The sequence below is a fragment of the Marmota marmota genome, unplaced genomic scaffold (assembly GCF_001458135.2).
Source record: "Marmota marmota marmota unplaced genomic scaffold, marMar, whole genome shotgun sequence".
Lineage (NCBI taxonomy): Eukaryota > Metazoa > Chordata > Mammalia > Rodentia > Sciuridae > Marmota > Marmota marmota.
Window position 1 is genome coordinate 3,806,956 of NW_025999853.1, and position 16,773 is coordinate 3,823,728.

Genomic DNA, 16,773 nt, shown 5'->3' on the forward strand with positions numbered 1-16,773 from the left:
ATGCAAGGTTCAAGGGTTTGAACTCTAGAGCCCAGCTGCTCTTTCCACCTCTTAGACCTTGGACAAGGTAATTCTTACCTGTCTGTGGTTATAAATTGGGGTGGAAACACTGTCTACCAGTTAGGACTGTTCAGAGCATAAAATGAATTTATATTTGCCAAGGGCTTGGGACAGTATCATCTCTAAGTGGAGGCGTCAGTACCCACATCGGCCTTTAGAGGGAGTGCACTTTCCATGGGGCCCAGGTGGGATAAGAGGCTGCAGCCAAGTGCCGGGCTGTGAAGAAACTGGGGTGGCCGGCAAAGTAGAAACTCCGGGGAGCCCCTGACCCTGCAGTGCATTTATTTGACTAGATACACGCACATGCATGCACACAATACATAAGCACATATTTACATATGTGTGCACACATACTGTCACATGTGTGTGCACATCACTCACACAGTGTGGGGGCTCTTGGGACAGACTGTGTTGGGTGAGGTCAGGTTGCAGTGAGTAACTTGAGTGATAGAGGCCCTTGGAGGAGGTCGGCTGTCCATCACTCTAGCCTTTCCTGGAGAGCATTCTGGAGCAAGAGAGGATCCAGTATGAGACAGTGCTGTGTCTTGGAAATGATACTAATTTTGGAGGCCTGGCTTAGACTCTTGGCCCTGACATTGGCCTATCTGCCTGCTGCGAATGTTTGAGTCCCCCCAAATTCATATGTTAAAATCCTAACCCCCATGTGGTGGTATTGGGGAAGGGTCTTTGGGAGATGCTCAGGTCATAAGGGCAGAGCCATCAGGAATGGGATTAGTACCCTTATAAAACAGACCCCAGGGAGCTCTCACACCCTGCCATCACGTGAAGACCGTGGCCATCTGTGAACCAGGAAACAGGTCCTCATCAGACATCGAATCTGTTCTTGCTCCTCCCAGCCTTCAGGACTGTGAGCAAGGAATTTCTGTGGTTTATAATTCCCTCCGTTGATGGTATTTTGTTACAGCATCTCAGATGGACTGAGATAGTATAGAAGTGTCTGTTACGAGGCCGCGGCAGCTCCTGGGCTTGAAACCAGGCCTGGACACCCAGACGCTCAGAAGGTCCTTTCGCTCCTCATTTCTTCCTCAACAGACCACAGGGGCGCTTGCTGAGCCAGGCCTTGAGCTCCCATTACTTAGACCCATCCTGCTTATAGGAACATTGCATGCATCCAAACACCAGGCCAGCGTTTATGTGCTCATTTAATGAGAAAATTGGTTGTAAAAGAGGAAAGTTTGGAGATAATTGGGCTCCTGAGGGTTGCCTGGTTTGGGCAGGTGATGAGCAGTCGATAATTTCATAAGAAGTGCTTATGAGGATCTGCGAATGGCCTCTCCACCGAGTCCCTGTCTTGCAGACCACCCTCCCTCGGCATTCCTCCACCACTGACCTTCCCGGTGCTCTGCAGAAGAGCAAGGCCCAGCGTGGGCATCCGCCTGGGTGTGAACACGCACCCTCCTGTGCTGCCTGGTGCCCCATCTCCCAGGGAGACCAAGAGTCGGTCTCTTGCTCCAGCTCTGTTTTGAGCTTTTCCTTTCTCATGATCCTCCGGTCCTTTATGACTGCAGGCCTGGGTGTGAATCCCTGGGCCGGTGACAGAGTCCCTACACTGTGCGCGCTGAGGTTCCCGAGGATAGGTCTTGGATAAATCCCTGACTTCCAGGGTGGAAGCCACTGTCAAGGCCAGTCCCTCCCCGACTTGTGGTAGAGCAGGCGAAGGCGTCACCGGGCATTTTCTCCTATGGCAGATTCTCCCGGCATGAGGAAAGGAACATAATTGGAAAATGGGCGATATCCACCGAGCAATTACTGAGCCTGTTAATGAGGTTTTACGTGGAGGCTTCCAGTGAATTAACGAGAACAATGATTTGGGCGGCCATGTGGAACAGCTGGATGGCGTGATAAGGGAGCAGCCTGCTAGAGCCCTTGGCTTAGACAAGGTGAGGAGGACCCATGGAAAATCTAGCCCCTGCTGACCCCTTCTTCTGCTCTCCCTGGTCTCCTTGCTGTCCTGGAGAAGTTGAATGTGCTCGACTCCGAGACTGACTCCCCCCACAGAGAGCAGGAGGAGCCAGTTTGGCTAAGACATGGACTTGTGTCTTCCTTGGACTGTGTCTCGGAATGTACCCAGTGGTCAATCATTAAGTCTCTTCTTTGGATAGTCTCATTAGGGACATGGTGTCTTGGGTGGGGGTGGGTAGCATGTTTTGGAGAAAGCAGCCTATCATTTTGAATCCAAAGGTCTGTGTGTAAATTATGGCCCTGTCATTTCGTACCTGTGTGCTCCTTGGATATGTTATTCATCTGCGGGGTCTACAGTTTCTATCAGCAAACTGTTGAGGATCCAATGGAGCAGTTACATGGAATTACATCATGCATTTGTTGGATGTATTTTTATGGGTCTCCAGAAAACAGAGACAATAGGATCTCCCTCCCTCTCTCTGTCTCTCTGTCTCTCTCTCTCTCATACTGGTGCTTCTCATACTTGTTTTCCTGGTGAGAGGGCATCACCTTCACTTTGTTTACACTTTTCAAGAATATCACGTATCATTAACTGTTGTCACCTTGCTGTACCACAGATCGTTTGAAGTTTATTCGTCCTGTTTAACTGTATTGTGTAAGCCTTTGACTCGCTCCCCACGCTCTGCCCCACCTAGTCATGGAGCCTCTACTGTTCTACTCTGTCTTTGTGATACCAACTTTTTAGATTCCACATATGAGGGAAATCACATAATATCTGCTTTCTGGGCCAGGCTGATTCACTTCCTATGCCTTCTGGGTTCTTCCATGTTGTCACAAAAGGCAGGATTTCATTTTTTATGGCTGAGCAGTATTCCATTGTGCTTACATACCACATTTTCTTAATTCATTCATCTGCTGGTGGGCCCTTAGGTTGATTCTGTATCTTGGCTTTGGGCATAGTGCTACAGTAAGTATGTGAATGGAGATGTCTTTTCAACATACTGATTTCATTTCCTTTGGATGCATATCCAGTAGTGGGATTATTTATTATTATTATTATTATTATTATTATTATTATTATTATTATTATTTTATATTTAAGACTGGAGCAATGTAAAATATTTTTTCTTTAAAAACAAGTTTATGGCTTTGAATGATCTCCATTTTACTTTAATTTTTGAAAATTTAGCATATGAATGGAGATGTACTGTGAGTATGAAATATATCTGATCTTGTGTATTTAGAATGAAAAACAGAATGTAAAATATCCCATTAGTTATTTTTATACTAATGTCATGATGAAATGATAATAATTTGATATATTGGGCACTATAAGGCAATTGTATTTATTTAAAATGTGGGTACAAGAAAATGTAAAATCACACCTGGCTAGCACTGTGTTTCTATGGGGCAGTGAGGGTTTAGAAATAGAGCAGGCTCGTGCTTCCCTGGGGTCTCAGCCTGGCTGCCAGGGGTCCAGCTGTCCTCTGATGTATGTTTATGGAGTGTGGGTTGGGGCTGGGCCAAGCTCCTGGGGACCAGTGCTGACCACAGTCTCTGAGCTCGCTGCTCGGTGGGGTGTGCAGGTTGACTGTGCCATCACACGAGTCTGCCGCTTCCGCTGTGGGCCACTTGCAGAGGGACCCCATCTTTTTAATACCCGGGGTGGGTGGGCAGGGTTGGGGAAGGATGCGCTGAGATCCAGAGGAGGAACGGACTTGGGGACGCTGTCTGGGATTCAGAGAGGACACCTGTGGGCAGAAGGAAAAGCCTGTGGAGTTTCTGAAGCTTTGGGGGAAACCACTGGGGAACCCCTCCATCTAGTCCTTTCAAAAGTCACAGTTTGTTTTTACCTGACCATGGAGGATGGTCTCTGGAAAAATTGGCGAAACACCGGATCTTTCTTCTAAGAAATGGAACCGCAGGGTGCACTTCTGTCCCCCCATGGACCACCATCAACTTCCTCATGCTCGTCACCCCGAGGTGTGCAAAGTGCCTCAGGGTTTGTAAAGTGAAAATGCCGAGTGATTGCATGGTCCTGGAGAAGACTCGTCACCTGGATGCTCCCACTCACTGTGCCAGGCTCCTCAGCAGTGGGGGTGCCCACACCTCCCAGCACCTTGGCAAAGATTCATCCCTCTTTTTCCAGATAAGGAGGTGGAGGAACTTCGTAAGGCCTGAACTCAAGAAGAAAACAGCCAGAGACCCTAACTGGCACCGCATTAAAGAAGACGTACAGGTGACAAATAAGTGCATTTGTCAAGATGCTCTGCATTGTGTGTCATCAGGAAAATGCAAATCAAAACATCCAGACACCACTGTACACCTGAGGGTAAGGCTGAGACCTGGAGCAATAATGCCAAACACTGGCTCCTGTCCTTGTGGGACAGCAGAACTGCACGGCCACTCTGAAGGCAACTTATCAGATGATCCAGAATCATGCAGTTCTGTGTTGACCCAGAGGAGCTGAAAATCTACATCCACACTAAAAGGTGCACATGGATGTTTGTAGCAGCTTTTTCCCGTAGTGGCCCAAATTTGAAGTGATGAAGATGCCTGTCAGTAGGTGAGTGCATACAGATGGTACCTGGAAAAAATGGACTGTTATTCAATGCTAAAGAGAAATGAGTAATCAGGCCATGAAATGGCACAGAAGGAACTTAAATGCACATTAGCAAGTGACAGAGCCAATCAGTCGGAAGATGGTACTTATAATATTCTAACTATGGTATTCTGGGAAAGGCAACACTTTGGACACAGTGGTTGCCAGAATCAGGGGAGGGAGGGGTTAAGCAGAATATAGAGGGTTCTTAGGTCAGTGAAACTACTCTCTCTGATGCTACAGTGATGGACACATGCCACTGTACAATTGTCACAATCAATAGAATGTACATCAAAAATGTACCCTGACGTAAGTGTATTTTGTGTGACAATTATGTGTTAATATAGGTTCCCCAGTTATAATAAATGTACTACTCTGGTGGGGTACGTTGCTAACGGGTGAGACTATGCATGTGTGGGGACAAGGAGTATATGGAAAATTTATGCACCTTCCCAACATTACTGTGAAGCTAAAATTGGTAAAAAGTAAAGTTCACTAAGAAAGAAAGACCTGATTACAAAAGCAAATGCTTGTTGAATACTTAATGAAAGTTGAGCCCAGACAAGTTAAGAAACGTACTCAGAGTCACACAGCTTGAAAGGTGCAGATCTGGGATTTGGACTCAGCATTCTGTCTCCAGGGCTATTAATGACTGGCTGCAGTTTTACCTCCTACAGCACCTGCTTATCAAGGTGAAGGAGTTGAAGTCAGCTCTGAGTCTCATTGTGCCCTGTGAGCAGCATAGCCTGCATCATTAAGAACCTTCTAAGGCATGGGCATGGCTCCGGGTGCTGGGCTTTAAAGATAAATAAGCCCTCATCTCGTTTCTGAAGGGCTTATGGCAGGGGAGATGTTACATTACAGGTAATTTTGATATAATGATACAGTCATGTTCCTGGAAAGTGTTCAAGGAGCTATTTGTCCTCTTCCCGTAGGTGATTATGTGAAGAAGTGTTTCTGCCGAAGGTCCTATAAGCACTGCATCTAGAAAATGTGCCAGGTTCGCTTGGAGGGCTCAGGCTGACCTGGACGTCAGCTCTCAGACTGAACATGCCTTTGCCTGTCTCCACCCCCTCACCGAGCTGCAGACACTCTGCTGATGTTTTCTGTGTCTGATCCCGCCTCCACCCCAGTGAAACTTGCATAAGTCGCCTTTTGTTTCCCTTCTCTTTCCTTCCTCTGTAAAATGTATTGCCCTTTTACTCATTCGTCTATCCATGCACCCACCCACCCACCCAGTCATCCATCCATCCCTATAATTATCCAAGTATCCATGCATCCATCCATCCAACTATCCATCATCAGACACCCACCCATCTATTCAGTCATCCATCTATCCATCCATCCATCTATTCATCTATCCTTCACCCATCTATCCATCCATCCATTCACCCCCCCCCCAACCCACCTACCTAGTCATCCATCCATCCAACACATGTTTATTTTTATTTACTTTTTTTTTTTTCAGGAGCTATTTCTAGGCACTAGAATTTTGATGGTGAACGAAACAAATATTTTTTCATCAGCTGAGATTGTAGCAAGGGGCAGTAAAAGCGGTTAGACTCAGAAGGCCAGATACTATTTGATCCAATTTATAAGCTATCCAGTGTGGGTAAACCTATAGAGTGAAGCACAGGTTGGTGAATCCCAGGGGCTGGGAGGAGGGGGGATGGGCTGAACCGCCATGACGTCCCATGGGAATGCTGTGCAGGGCGCTGCATTGTTCAGAAGAGTTTATTCCTTGTGAATCTCACCCTAATACACTTCTTAAGTGTTCAGACCCCTTGTGCAGGACACCGTGCACACCCATCTGGTGACGCTGCCAAGAGCAGAGGGAGGGACATCCTGGATGGGGAACCCAACAGAGGAGGGAGACACTTTGGCTGGCTTTTCAGAAAGATCCCTTTGGCTACCAATTTGAGAGGGAATTAGGGACAAGGGCAGAAGCAGGGACACCCATTAGGAAACAAGGTCAGCAGCTCAGCCGAGAGATGCCGGTGGCTTTGGACCCATGGATTGCAGTGGCAGAAGTGGGGGAGTCACAGAATCCCAGTGTGTTTTTGAGGTAAATCCAGGAGGATTTGCTGACACGTTGGATGTGGAGATTGACGGGAGGAGAAGGGTCGGAGGGGGTCTGGTTTCTCCTCGGAGCCACTAGATGCGTGTGTGTCTGCGTGGGTGTTCCATTTGCTCTAATGGGGAGGATTGAGAGAGGAACCCACTTGAGACAGGACATCAGGGGTTTGGTTTCAGTCTTATTGAATTAGCGGTGCTCTTTGGACATATCCAAGGGAACATATTGGGTTGGGAGGTTGGAGGTGAGCCAAGAGTTTTGGAGCAAGACTCGGGGGGGGGGGGAAGATATAGATTGAGGGTTGCCAGCATTTAAATGGCATTTAAGACCATGAGCCTGGATGAGATCAGCTCAGCATTTTGTGCAGGTGGGGAGACGGACCTCAACTGCGCTCTGGACTCCGGAGACGGGGGTCCTGGGCTGCACTGGGAACAGTGGGGGCTAGTTTATTCACTTTGAAAACCAGATTTTAAAGAACTTCAGCATAGAGTTGCAGTTTTACTCCCAGGAGAAAATAAAAATAGGCTACTCAAAAGCATAGGTAGGGACCGTGCTTCGTGGGGAGGGGTGCCAGGGGTGTGCGTGGTGTTTGAGCAGTGGTGAGCTGGGCTGTGGCTTCCTGCAGCCCTCTCTTCCAGGGCTTAGATAAGTGTTCCCCAAAGGTCTGTGTGTGAAGGACTTGTTGCCCAGCCTGTGTCCAGGCTGGAAGGTGGTAGAGTCTTTGAAAGGTGGGGCCTTGTGGGAGGAAGTTAGGTCATTGAGGGTCATGGTCCTTGAAAGGGACTGTGAGGTTCTTTTCATCTTCCTCTCTCCACTTCCTGCCATCGTGAAATGAGGTGCATGCTCTACAATGAAGTTCCCACCATGTGGTACCTTGCCACAAGCCCCACAGCAGTAGGGCTAATCAGGCGTTGACTAAAATCTCCAAAACTGTGAGCCAACGTGACCCTTTCCCCCATTTAGGTTGATTATATCAGGTATTTTGTTATAGGAACAGAAAGCTGACTAACACACAAGCAAGGGACTACAAATTATCTGATATTCAGAAAGTGCCAAATTCATGTCTATGGAATGAATGGATGAATAGAAGCACCCTGTGGGCCTGAAGATCAAGGTAGGAAGAGGCAGTCGTATTACTCTGTTACTGATTCGTAGTTTGAATTCAAGAGGCTAATGTCTAGACCCTGTTAGTTCAGATACAGTCCACTCCCGGGGCTTGGAGATTTACCATATTTGTATGGATGGAGGGTTCCTCAGTCAGCTCCTAAAGAGAAATCTAGAACAAAGGCAGGTTTATTGGAATTTGACAGTGACGTCCCACTAGGCTGGGACTGATTCCCTTTCGGTGTCTCCCCTGTGCAAGAGAGTTAGCAGAGTAAGGCCCATGTGCAAGGTCAGCTGGCTGTCGTCTGGGAGCCTGGACTTTAGGAGGGCTCCCACCATTCCCAGAGCTCATGAGACTGGCTCTAAACTTTGGGCAAATTGTAGGGTTAATGCCGAACACCTGCTTTCCTTATGGAAGTCTATAGCTTTGGTCTGCGTTGGGTTAGGACTGCCTACTGACCGGTCCCCCTCAAAACGTGGGCACTGAACTGCTCATGTGACATTTGTCACAGTTCATTGCTAGAGGAAGTAAGCCTGTGTGTGTGACTCGTGGGGAGAGGCCTCCTGAAGCTGAGCTGGTTTCCCGCCGACTTCACCCCATGCACCTGTTCCCTTTGCTGATTTTGCTTCCTGTCCTGTCACTGGGGTAAGTCATAGCCGTCAGCACGTCTATAGGCGAAGTCTGAGTCCCTAGTGAATCATCAAACCTGGAGCTGAGCATGGGGACTTCTGACACCCCCTTCCTTTTTTGGCTGTGTGCTTTGTTAAACCATCAGTCAGGTCCCCTGTAGACCTGTGAATCCCGTTAACATTTACTGGATCGTGAGTATACACAGCACACCTGTAAAACGACCAGAGCACCGAGAGTCTGCCTTAGGAACTGAGTGACACTACCAGCTGCTCCCAGGGATGACATTCTCAAAGCGGGCACCCTGGAAGCTACAGAGATGACCGAGACCCAGACCAGTATAGTCTTGGTTCTAGAGAGAAAAAGGAAATTGTAAGGAAACAAAATCCCTAGAACTTTGGGTGAAATGGAGCACCTCACGGTATCCATGATATAATAGTAGGTGTTTGAAGGGGAGGGTTAGACATCTGTGTCAGAAGTTGAGAGTGACTTTGAGGCATCGGTAGGCCTTGCTCTTCCCTGTCATTTTTGCTTTTCTTTAGATTTTATCCATCTGTGCATCCATCTACCCATCTTCCCATTTACCCCGTCATCCATGTGTCTACCCAGGCCTGCCTAACCCCACTCGGCATTGCCAGGAAGCTTCCTATATTAATGAGCTTTGATTGTGTGCTAGGAGATGTTCCAGGCTCTGGAGTACTGGGATTAATTGAGGGGGATCCCTTCCCTTCTGGGATTATGGCCGACAGAGAAGCAAAGATATTTAGTTGCAGGTGGAAAGCGATATGCATGCCCTCTGGGTCAAGCAGGTGTGCGAGCTCAACTCATTACCATATGTCCAAGGAAAATTACCCACATATGGGGACCAGGGCAGGGGATGTCCTCACAGCCTGTCTTAATTTCCACTTAAGTAGAGGAGAGGGAAGAAAGCCTCCTCCTGTGGGAGTTTCCGAAAGGTTAGCTTAAAATATTCTTCTCATTTAGCTTTGTGATGACTCAGAGCTACCTTTAGTGGACAGTTGGGGACATAACCACCCCCAAAGGCAAGTGACAATTACCCTCACTCACCTGCCTGTGGTAATCAAAGGAAGACAGCACCCTGAGAGCTCCCGGACCTTCCACCAGGCCTGAGGACGGCACTGAAGCCCCTCCGGGCCTCCCTCCTTCCCAAGCCCTTGCAGCAGGGCCGGTGGCTGTGGAGTTGCCAGTTGACAGAGTCAGGTCATCACTCTTAGTTTTGATTTTACGTGGGGCCATGATTTTTATGGTTTCTGATTTAATTTTTTTTTCATAAATTGGGCATGACTCCTGTGAGCCGAGGATTCTTCAGTCACCCCCCTACCCCCAACCAAATCATTCCTTCCCACATTATGCTCCCAAGCCCTCAGCATTTCCAAGGTTAATTGAATGCCAGGCACTTTCCTCTTAGGAATTTCATAAGGTAGTCTGAGCAAAATAAGATAAAATAATAACAGCACCAAACACTATGTATTAGGCACTGTTTAAGTGCTTTACCTGGTGTGACTCTCTTAATTCTTATAACAACAAGTGCTGTAATTATTTTCCCATTTTATATCTGACACTGAGACAAGGGCATTTCGTAATTTGCCCAAGTACCTCTACTAATCTTGGTGCTTTTTCTAAAGACTGGGACACCAGAAGCACAATTCATAAACAAAACAAAATAGATAAATTGGACTCAATCAAAGTCATTATGTGGCTTTGATTCTGCTAAAAGGATGAAAAGAGAAGCCAGTGGCTGAAGAGAATTATGTAAATCCCAAAATGGATGGAAGACTTGTATCTGGGTGTGTAAAAATCTCTCCAAACTCAACAGGAGGAAACCAGACAATGCAACTAAAAAACAGGCAAATGACACGTCACCAAAGCCAGCATGCCAGTGGCACAGGAGCAAGTGGAAAGCTCTCAGCCCCACCAGGGAAGTACAGCATCAACCTCTGAAGAGCTGTGATTGCACCCTTGCAGAACCACTGAAGTAAAATGCACTGGCAGGAAATACCGAATGCTGGTGAGGACCCAGAGAAAGCGCATCTCTCGGGGGAAGGTGAAAGGGTGAGGCCATTCTGGAAATCTCATGATAATTTCTTGAGGAACTAAATATATATTTACTATATGATCCCAGTGGTCACACTGCTCGGCACTTGTCCTAGAAAAATAAAACCTGTGTTGACAAAAAAAAAAAAAAAAGTCTTTAGGAGCATTATCCATAATAGCTCAAAACTGGAGGCAACCCAGATGTCCTTCAATGGGTGAATGATGAAACAAAATCACATCAAGTTCATTGCTTTTCCTCAACAAGTAGTATTCAGCTGTCAGGATGTGTGCAGGTGTGGAGATGGGTTTTGAATGGGAGAAACCAATCCCAAGGTTCCATAATGTATGATTTCAGTTATATAATGACAAAATCATGGAGCATAGAATAGATCTGTACATGTCAATAGAAATAGATCAGTAGATGTTAGTAGAAATAGATCAATAGATGTTAGTAGAAATAGATCAGTAGATGTTAGTAGAAATAGATCAGTTGATGTCAATAGAAGTAGATCTGTAGGTGTCAATAGAAGTAGATTAGTAGGTGTCATTAGAGATAAATCAGTAGGTGTCAACAGATCAGTAAGAGACAACAGAGATAGATGAGTAGATGTCAATAGAAGTAGATCATTAGGAGCCAATAGAGATAGATGAGTAGGTGTCATTGAAGTAGATAAGTAGATCATCAATATATATAGGTCAGCAAATGTCAGGGGCTCGAGCGGCTAGGGGTGCGTGGAATGGAGTATCATGGAAGTATTTCTTTTTCTACCACCGAGCTTCATCTCTCGCTCCTGCATGGCAGTATTTTTCTTCGGTGTGATGGTGTTTACACAGTTCTATAAAATGTGATAAAATTTCATAGCATTCTGCAAAGCAGAGGGGAAAAAAAACCCTCAAGTTCATGCAAAAACCAGTAAAACGTGAGTAAAGTCTGTGGTCTGATTCTTGGTCATATGCTGATGTTAATTTAGGGTTCTGAGAATGACCGTCACTATATAAGATGTCACTGGGGAAAACCAGGTGAAGGTACACAGGGCCTCTCTGTATTATTTTTTCAACTTCTTGTGAATCTGTAATTATTCCAAGATAAAAATAAATATGAGGTTCATCACACACACACACACTCACACACTCACACACACTCACACTCACACACGGAGATATCTAGCAGCTGGAGCATTTGATATAATCCTTGCCTGCAAAAGGCTTCTGATTGAACTGACGGGTGTGGCGTCCTCACCTGAAAAGAGCGTGTGTGTCAGCCCCAGCTCCAGGTGTCTTAAGAATGAGATCCGGCAGAGAGCAGCTGGGGAAGTGGGTGATTTTTCCTCCTTACTCCTGGCTAAGTGTCGTGGGGCCACACACACCTGGGAGCACAAACGCTCAGTGAACTCTCGTCCCTGCTTCACATCCCAGCTCCTGGGTGACCCGGAAAGCTCTCTGTTTTCCTTTTCCCTGAACTGAGCACTTCCCTGTCCCAGCACACAGGTCCCAGGCTCTGGGTCTCCAGGCCCCACTTTCACTCACTCCCTTCTGTGTTGCTAACCACTAATTGTCCCTTGTCTGTGTCCTACTAAAACCAGCATTCACTTTTTTGGTGGTCACTTGTCCAATCATCTGTCTCTGTGGTGTGAGTTAGGCGGCAGCACCTGACCACTGTGGTGCTGCAGAAATGTTCCTGGAGTGAACAGACGTAGGCAGTGGGCTGCTCTCCTCCTGGGTGCAGCCAGACTTCCTGTTGGTGGGCTTCCATTCCACCCGTGGGACTGCAGCTTCCTGTCTGGTGTGTCTTCTACCACCAAGGACGTTCTGCAAGGAACCAGGAGTGTCACTGGCTCCTCATCCTGGTGTGCATCAAGTTGCTCTCTGTGGTTTCCCTGGAGAAAAAGAAAATTCCAGGAACTTGGAGGAATAATACCAGATGAAGGTGTCCCACCACCCGTGCAGACCAGAAGCCACGATTCCCTGCTGTGGACGGCTGTGGGCCAGTGTTGCTGTTTTTAACTGAATGCAGTAGTGTTGGGTTGGAGTCGAGATGCCCAACCTTGAGGTTCCTTCCTTACGCAGAGTGTTTACGAGCACGTGTCCCACTTTGGAGCAGTGTGGTGAACCCACGTGGCAAAGTCTGAGGATGGGTGTTATGGCTTTTGCATTTGTGGCTGCATCTTGGACCCAGTGAAGCGGGCCAGCTGCCAATTTTTCTTGGTGCGTCTTCCTGTAGTGTACAAGCAGCTTGGGGTGGTAGGAGTCTGACTGTGACGTCATCCCCTCCAGGTCGGACCTTTGAGAGATATGTCAAGGTCCCGCGTCCGGTGTGTTGAGCAGCAGTGCCAGCGTGGACCATTCCTGATGCAACAAACCTGTGTGTGCTCCTTGGGAACAGAGAAGAGGAGGGAGATTGTCGTGGACTGAGCATTTTTAGGGCTTGTTCCTTCCATAAGTTCTCCTTTCCAACTGTGGGGATGGCTTCAGGATTTCACTGAATTCCTTTTCAAATATATTTTTTATTATGGCATATGCATGTTCATTTTTAGACATACCTGCAGTGTGTGTGTACGTGTGTATATTGTAACAGTGTCCTCACATTTCAGACATTGCAAAGTCCTTTTAACATTTATTATATAATTCATGCAACACTCCTAGGCATTAGGCTTTTGATCCCTCTTTTATAGGTTGACAGAATCAAATGGAATAGGGTGGGGAGGGGTGGGTAGGTCACTTTCCTAGGGTCACAGTTGTAAATGGCAAAGTGAGAATAAGATTCAAATCAGTTTAGCTTTGGAGCCATTTTACAAATAAAGGGAGGGGGATCCCGGAATTCAAGAGTCCTGGTATTAATTATAATAGCTTTGGTTGTGAGGTGTGGGATCCACAAACTGGCTTCAGCACTTGGGAACATACTGAGCGTTTGCTGTCATCGACTATTGCAGAGGCAGAGCTGGCACCAGGTGAGGTTGGCCCCGTGCTCCCTTGTCTGCTGGGCTTCCTAAACTTACCCTCTTCCCTGTGCTTCCTGTCCTCCAGCCACCGTCAGCTGGATGGACATAACCCCATAATTGGAACCCCTCATATACTGGGCTTTGATTACGCGGTGGTGTAGGTAAACTGGAACCATCCGTAGAATTTGGGGTGGTGGAACTCCTGAAACCCAGACTTCTGGGTACCTGGGGTCCTCTTGGAAGAGGAGAACGTTTCCATAGATAAGAACAGATGCAATGTCCCTTCACCCAATGCCACTGCAGCAGGGATAGGTGGAGCTGTCGGGGCTTGATCAGAAGGTGAAGGGGGCCCCAGAATGATGGAGGTACAGGCTGAGGACAATGGAGATAGCCTGGCTGGAGGGGACCCATTTGCTCATCTTTTCCTCTGCCTGCTTCTTCTGGGTTGGCATTCGACCCGGCCACGACTGGACCATCCACCCCACCTGATGTTCTGGTGTTCTCTGGAGATATCCACTGTCATTCATCATCACCTTTTAGATGAGCCCAAGTCTTACCATATCACCATACAGTGCAAGTGTCCCCTCCTCTGCCACCTCTGTTTCTGCATTTTCCAGAGTCTTCCACAAGAGGGATTTTGCTATGTTCTTTCTCCAGTTTCCTTTATTGTGTCTTTTGGCATGATAATTTTACTTGAAAAATACTGTTCCATTCTCCCAGTCTTTGTTCTTGCTTTGATTTACTATTTTACAGGTTTATTTTGCTCCTCACCCCACCCGAGACTTTGATTAAGAAGTGACTCAAAATCTCTCAGTTTCTTTAGTCTGTCTGTCTGGTGGGTGTCCTCCCAGTCAGAAGGGCTGCGGTTAGTGGGAGGTTCTGCCTTACTCTCAGTTCTGTCTTATTTTTTCGGTGTTCAGGATCCCTAGCTCTCCATGTTCCAGTCCTCTTTGAAACCAACTCTTAGAAAATGTTAAGCCCCCTGGGCTAGGGCTGGGGCTGGGGGTCAGTGGTAGAGCACTTGCCTTGCATGTGTGAGGCACTGGGTTCGATTCTCAGCACCACATATAAATAAATAAATAAAACAAACAATGGTCCATCAACTAAAAAAACATTTAAAAAAAGAAAACGTTAAGTTAAATTACCTAATTTGAGTGGAGATGTGTATGAATGTGCAGTGACTAATATTTGGACACAGTATGTTTTAATTGTTATACACAGACTAAATTAGTTAAACATCATAGGACCCCTAAGCAGTGTGTATAATTATCATCATATTTTACAGAGTAAAAAACTGAGACCCAGAGATGTCAATTGATTGTACATTCACACAGCCTAGAAAGGGCAGAGGCGGGATTTGAACCTAGGTGGTCTCTGGCTCTGGACTCTGTAGTAGGAAACCTCATGTCTGCCATGTTCCCTCTCTTTCTCTCTCTCCTAAGATATATATTCATTAGTGCGCATGTTGTCATGGTTCTGCAAGGAGCAAATTGGTCACATCTATGTAAACACAAGCGTCAGTAAGTAGAGTGATAATTGCTGTGGCTGATGCTTAATGCAGTACTTACTGTGCAGCAGGCTTTGTGCTCAGTACTTCAATGAGCCCATGCGGAGCTTCCAACAGCCCCACGACTCTCTGTACAACTGTCACCCCTACTTTTTACATGAAAACTTTAAGGTTTAAGATTTAATCATTTCTACCAGATTACATGGTTTGCCAAGATCGAGCCTGAACTCAAATCTCTTAAAAGACCAATCTTCTTTAAATAGGATCGGCAACAACTCTTGCTGTTCACTGGGCCCTGACATGCTAAAGCCTGAGGAAAACCCTGCTTCCCTTCAGCCATCCCCTGAGCCATCCCAACCTCATTTTGTATGAGCAGCACTCCGTCTGCTCTGGGCTGTCCCCTGTTGGGCACTTGAGTCTGTGGTTGCTGCATAGATGAGGTGACTGAGGTTAGAGAATTGGTGCAGGTCACGCTGCAGTAAGAGGGTGGCCTGGGCTTTCAACTCTGAGCCATTCATTCCCCAGGAGAGGCTCGGCTGTCAACTGTTACAGGTCCCGGGCTTCTCCAGGCTTTGCTGCTCCTTGTTTCTCCTAAGAGCAGCTCTGGATGGACAAAGATCAGTGGTCAGAGTGCTCCAGGCCCCATCCTTAGACCGGGGGCCCAGCCACACGGTAGTCTCAATTCCAGCCTCGGTCAACATTTTCATATTGCTCGCAGATGATGTGCACAGCCATGTGGACCCCTGCCACATGCTTTGGGACGTGAGTGTGAGTCCCAGGGAACTTCTGGATCAGCAGGTGTAGGGTGCCTCCCACCACGCATACACTTATTTTTTCAAACTCGCAGACTTAAAATATTCAAGCCTGTTTTTCCTCAGCATTAATCAACTTGATTTTTTCCCTGGCGTGGTAGGAGAGAGACCCTATGGAAAACGTGGAAACTGAAATATCTTCCTCTGCAAAAGGAAAAGGGAAAAGCCACCTCTCTCCATCCCCTATTAGTTTTTTTTATTTAATTTTTAAATTTTTAGATCCATTTGCATGAAAGCCAGTGATTCTCACATCATTGCTCCTCTTTTGATCCTGACAGAGTGGTTATAAGAGGACAGATCATCAGGAAGGGGGGATCTCACCTGGTTTAGGCAAGCAGAGCCCTGCCCTGATGGGGAACGAATACAAATGTGCCTCTAGATTAGGAGAAGTGCTGGGAAGGCTTCTATTCAGGGAGCAGGACTTTCCTCTGTGTGCTTGGGGGAGGCAGGAGACATGCTGAGAGTGACAGTGGCCATCCATAACCTGGAGTTAGAGTTGCTCCCTGGAAATAAGGAGTAACCCCCCATCCTGCGTGATTCAGGATTGCATGGGAATCAGGCAGTTGAGCCTTTTTATACCCTACAGTGTTATTGTAATAAAGAAAATGAAATTCAAGATGCAATGGGATAAACGGGGGAGCCGGCGGGCGTCTCTGCTCCCTGTTGGAGGCTTTCTGCCCTTCAGTCCTGGTGGGCATCCTGTATGCCCGGCGTGGGCTCCGCTGCCCGCGTCCTTCCTCATGGAAGCCTGGGAGAGTCTGGTTTCCTTGATCAGACTCAGGACATTTGTCTGTTTCCTCTCCTCCTCCAGCCCCGATGTTTTCACACTTGACAGCCCTGCAGTGCTCTTGCGTGATGAGAGTGAGCAGGCAGACTGACATTTTAAAGTTTCAGCGCATGTTTTCCACCTCGGCCCCGATTGCTAGCGTGAATGATAATGCCGCCCTGAGCCTTCTCTCCGAGGTGCCTTGGTAAACATCTCATAAGTCTTTGCAGCTCCACTGGCGATAGCACAGCCAGGGTCTCGACCCCCCTGCCTCAGTCTCCTCCTCTGGGCACACAGCGCCGT

General features: G+C 47.2%; 1 protein-coding gene across 9 annotated transcripts in view; it reads left to right on the plus strand.

Moving 5' to 3' along the window:
* Positions 1 to 16,773, plus strand: part of Large1 (LARGE xylosyl- and glucuronyltransferase 1) — a 487,150-nt gene that overhangs the window by 86,042 nt on the left and 384,335 nt on the right. Inside the window, exon 1 of one of the 9 annotated variants that reach the window (XM_048802423.1) lies at positions 1,792 to 1,961. The exons of the other annotated variants lie outside the window; for them this stretch is intronic. The gene's annotated coding sequence lies outside the window, so the exon portion shown is untranslated. Of the gene's footprint in view, positions 1 to 1,791; positions 1,962 to 16,773 lie in introns of those variants that run through there. 9 annotated transcript variants of the gene reach the window in all.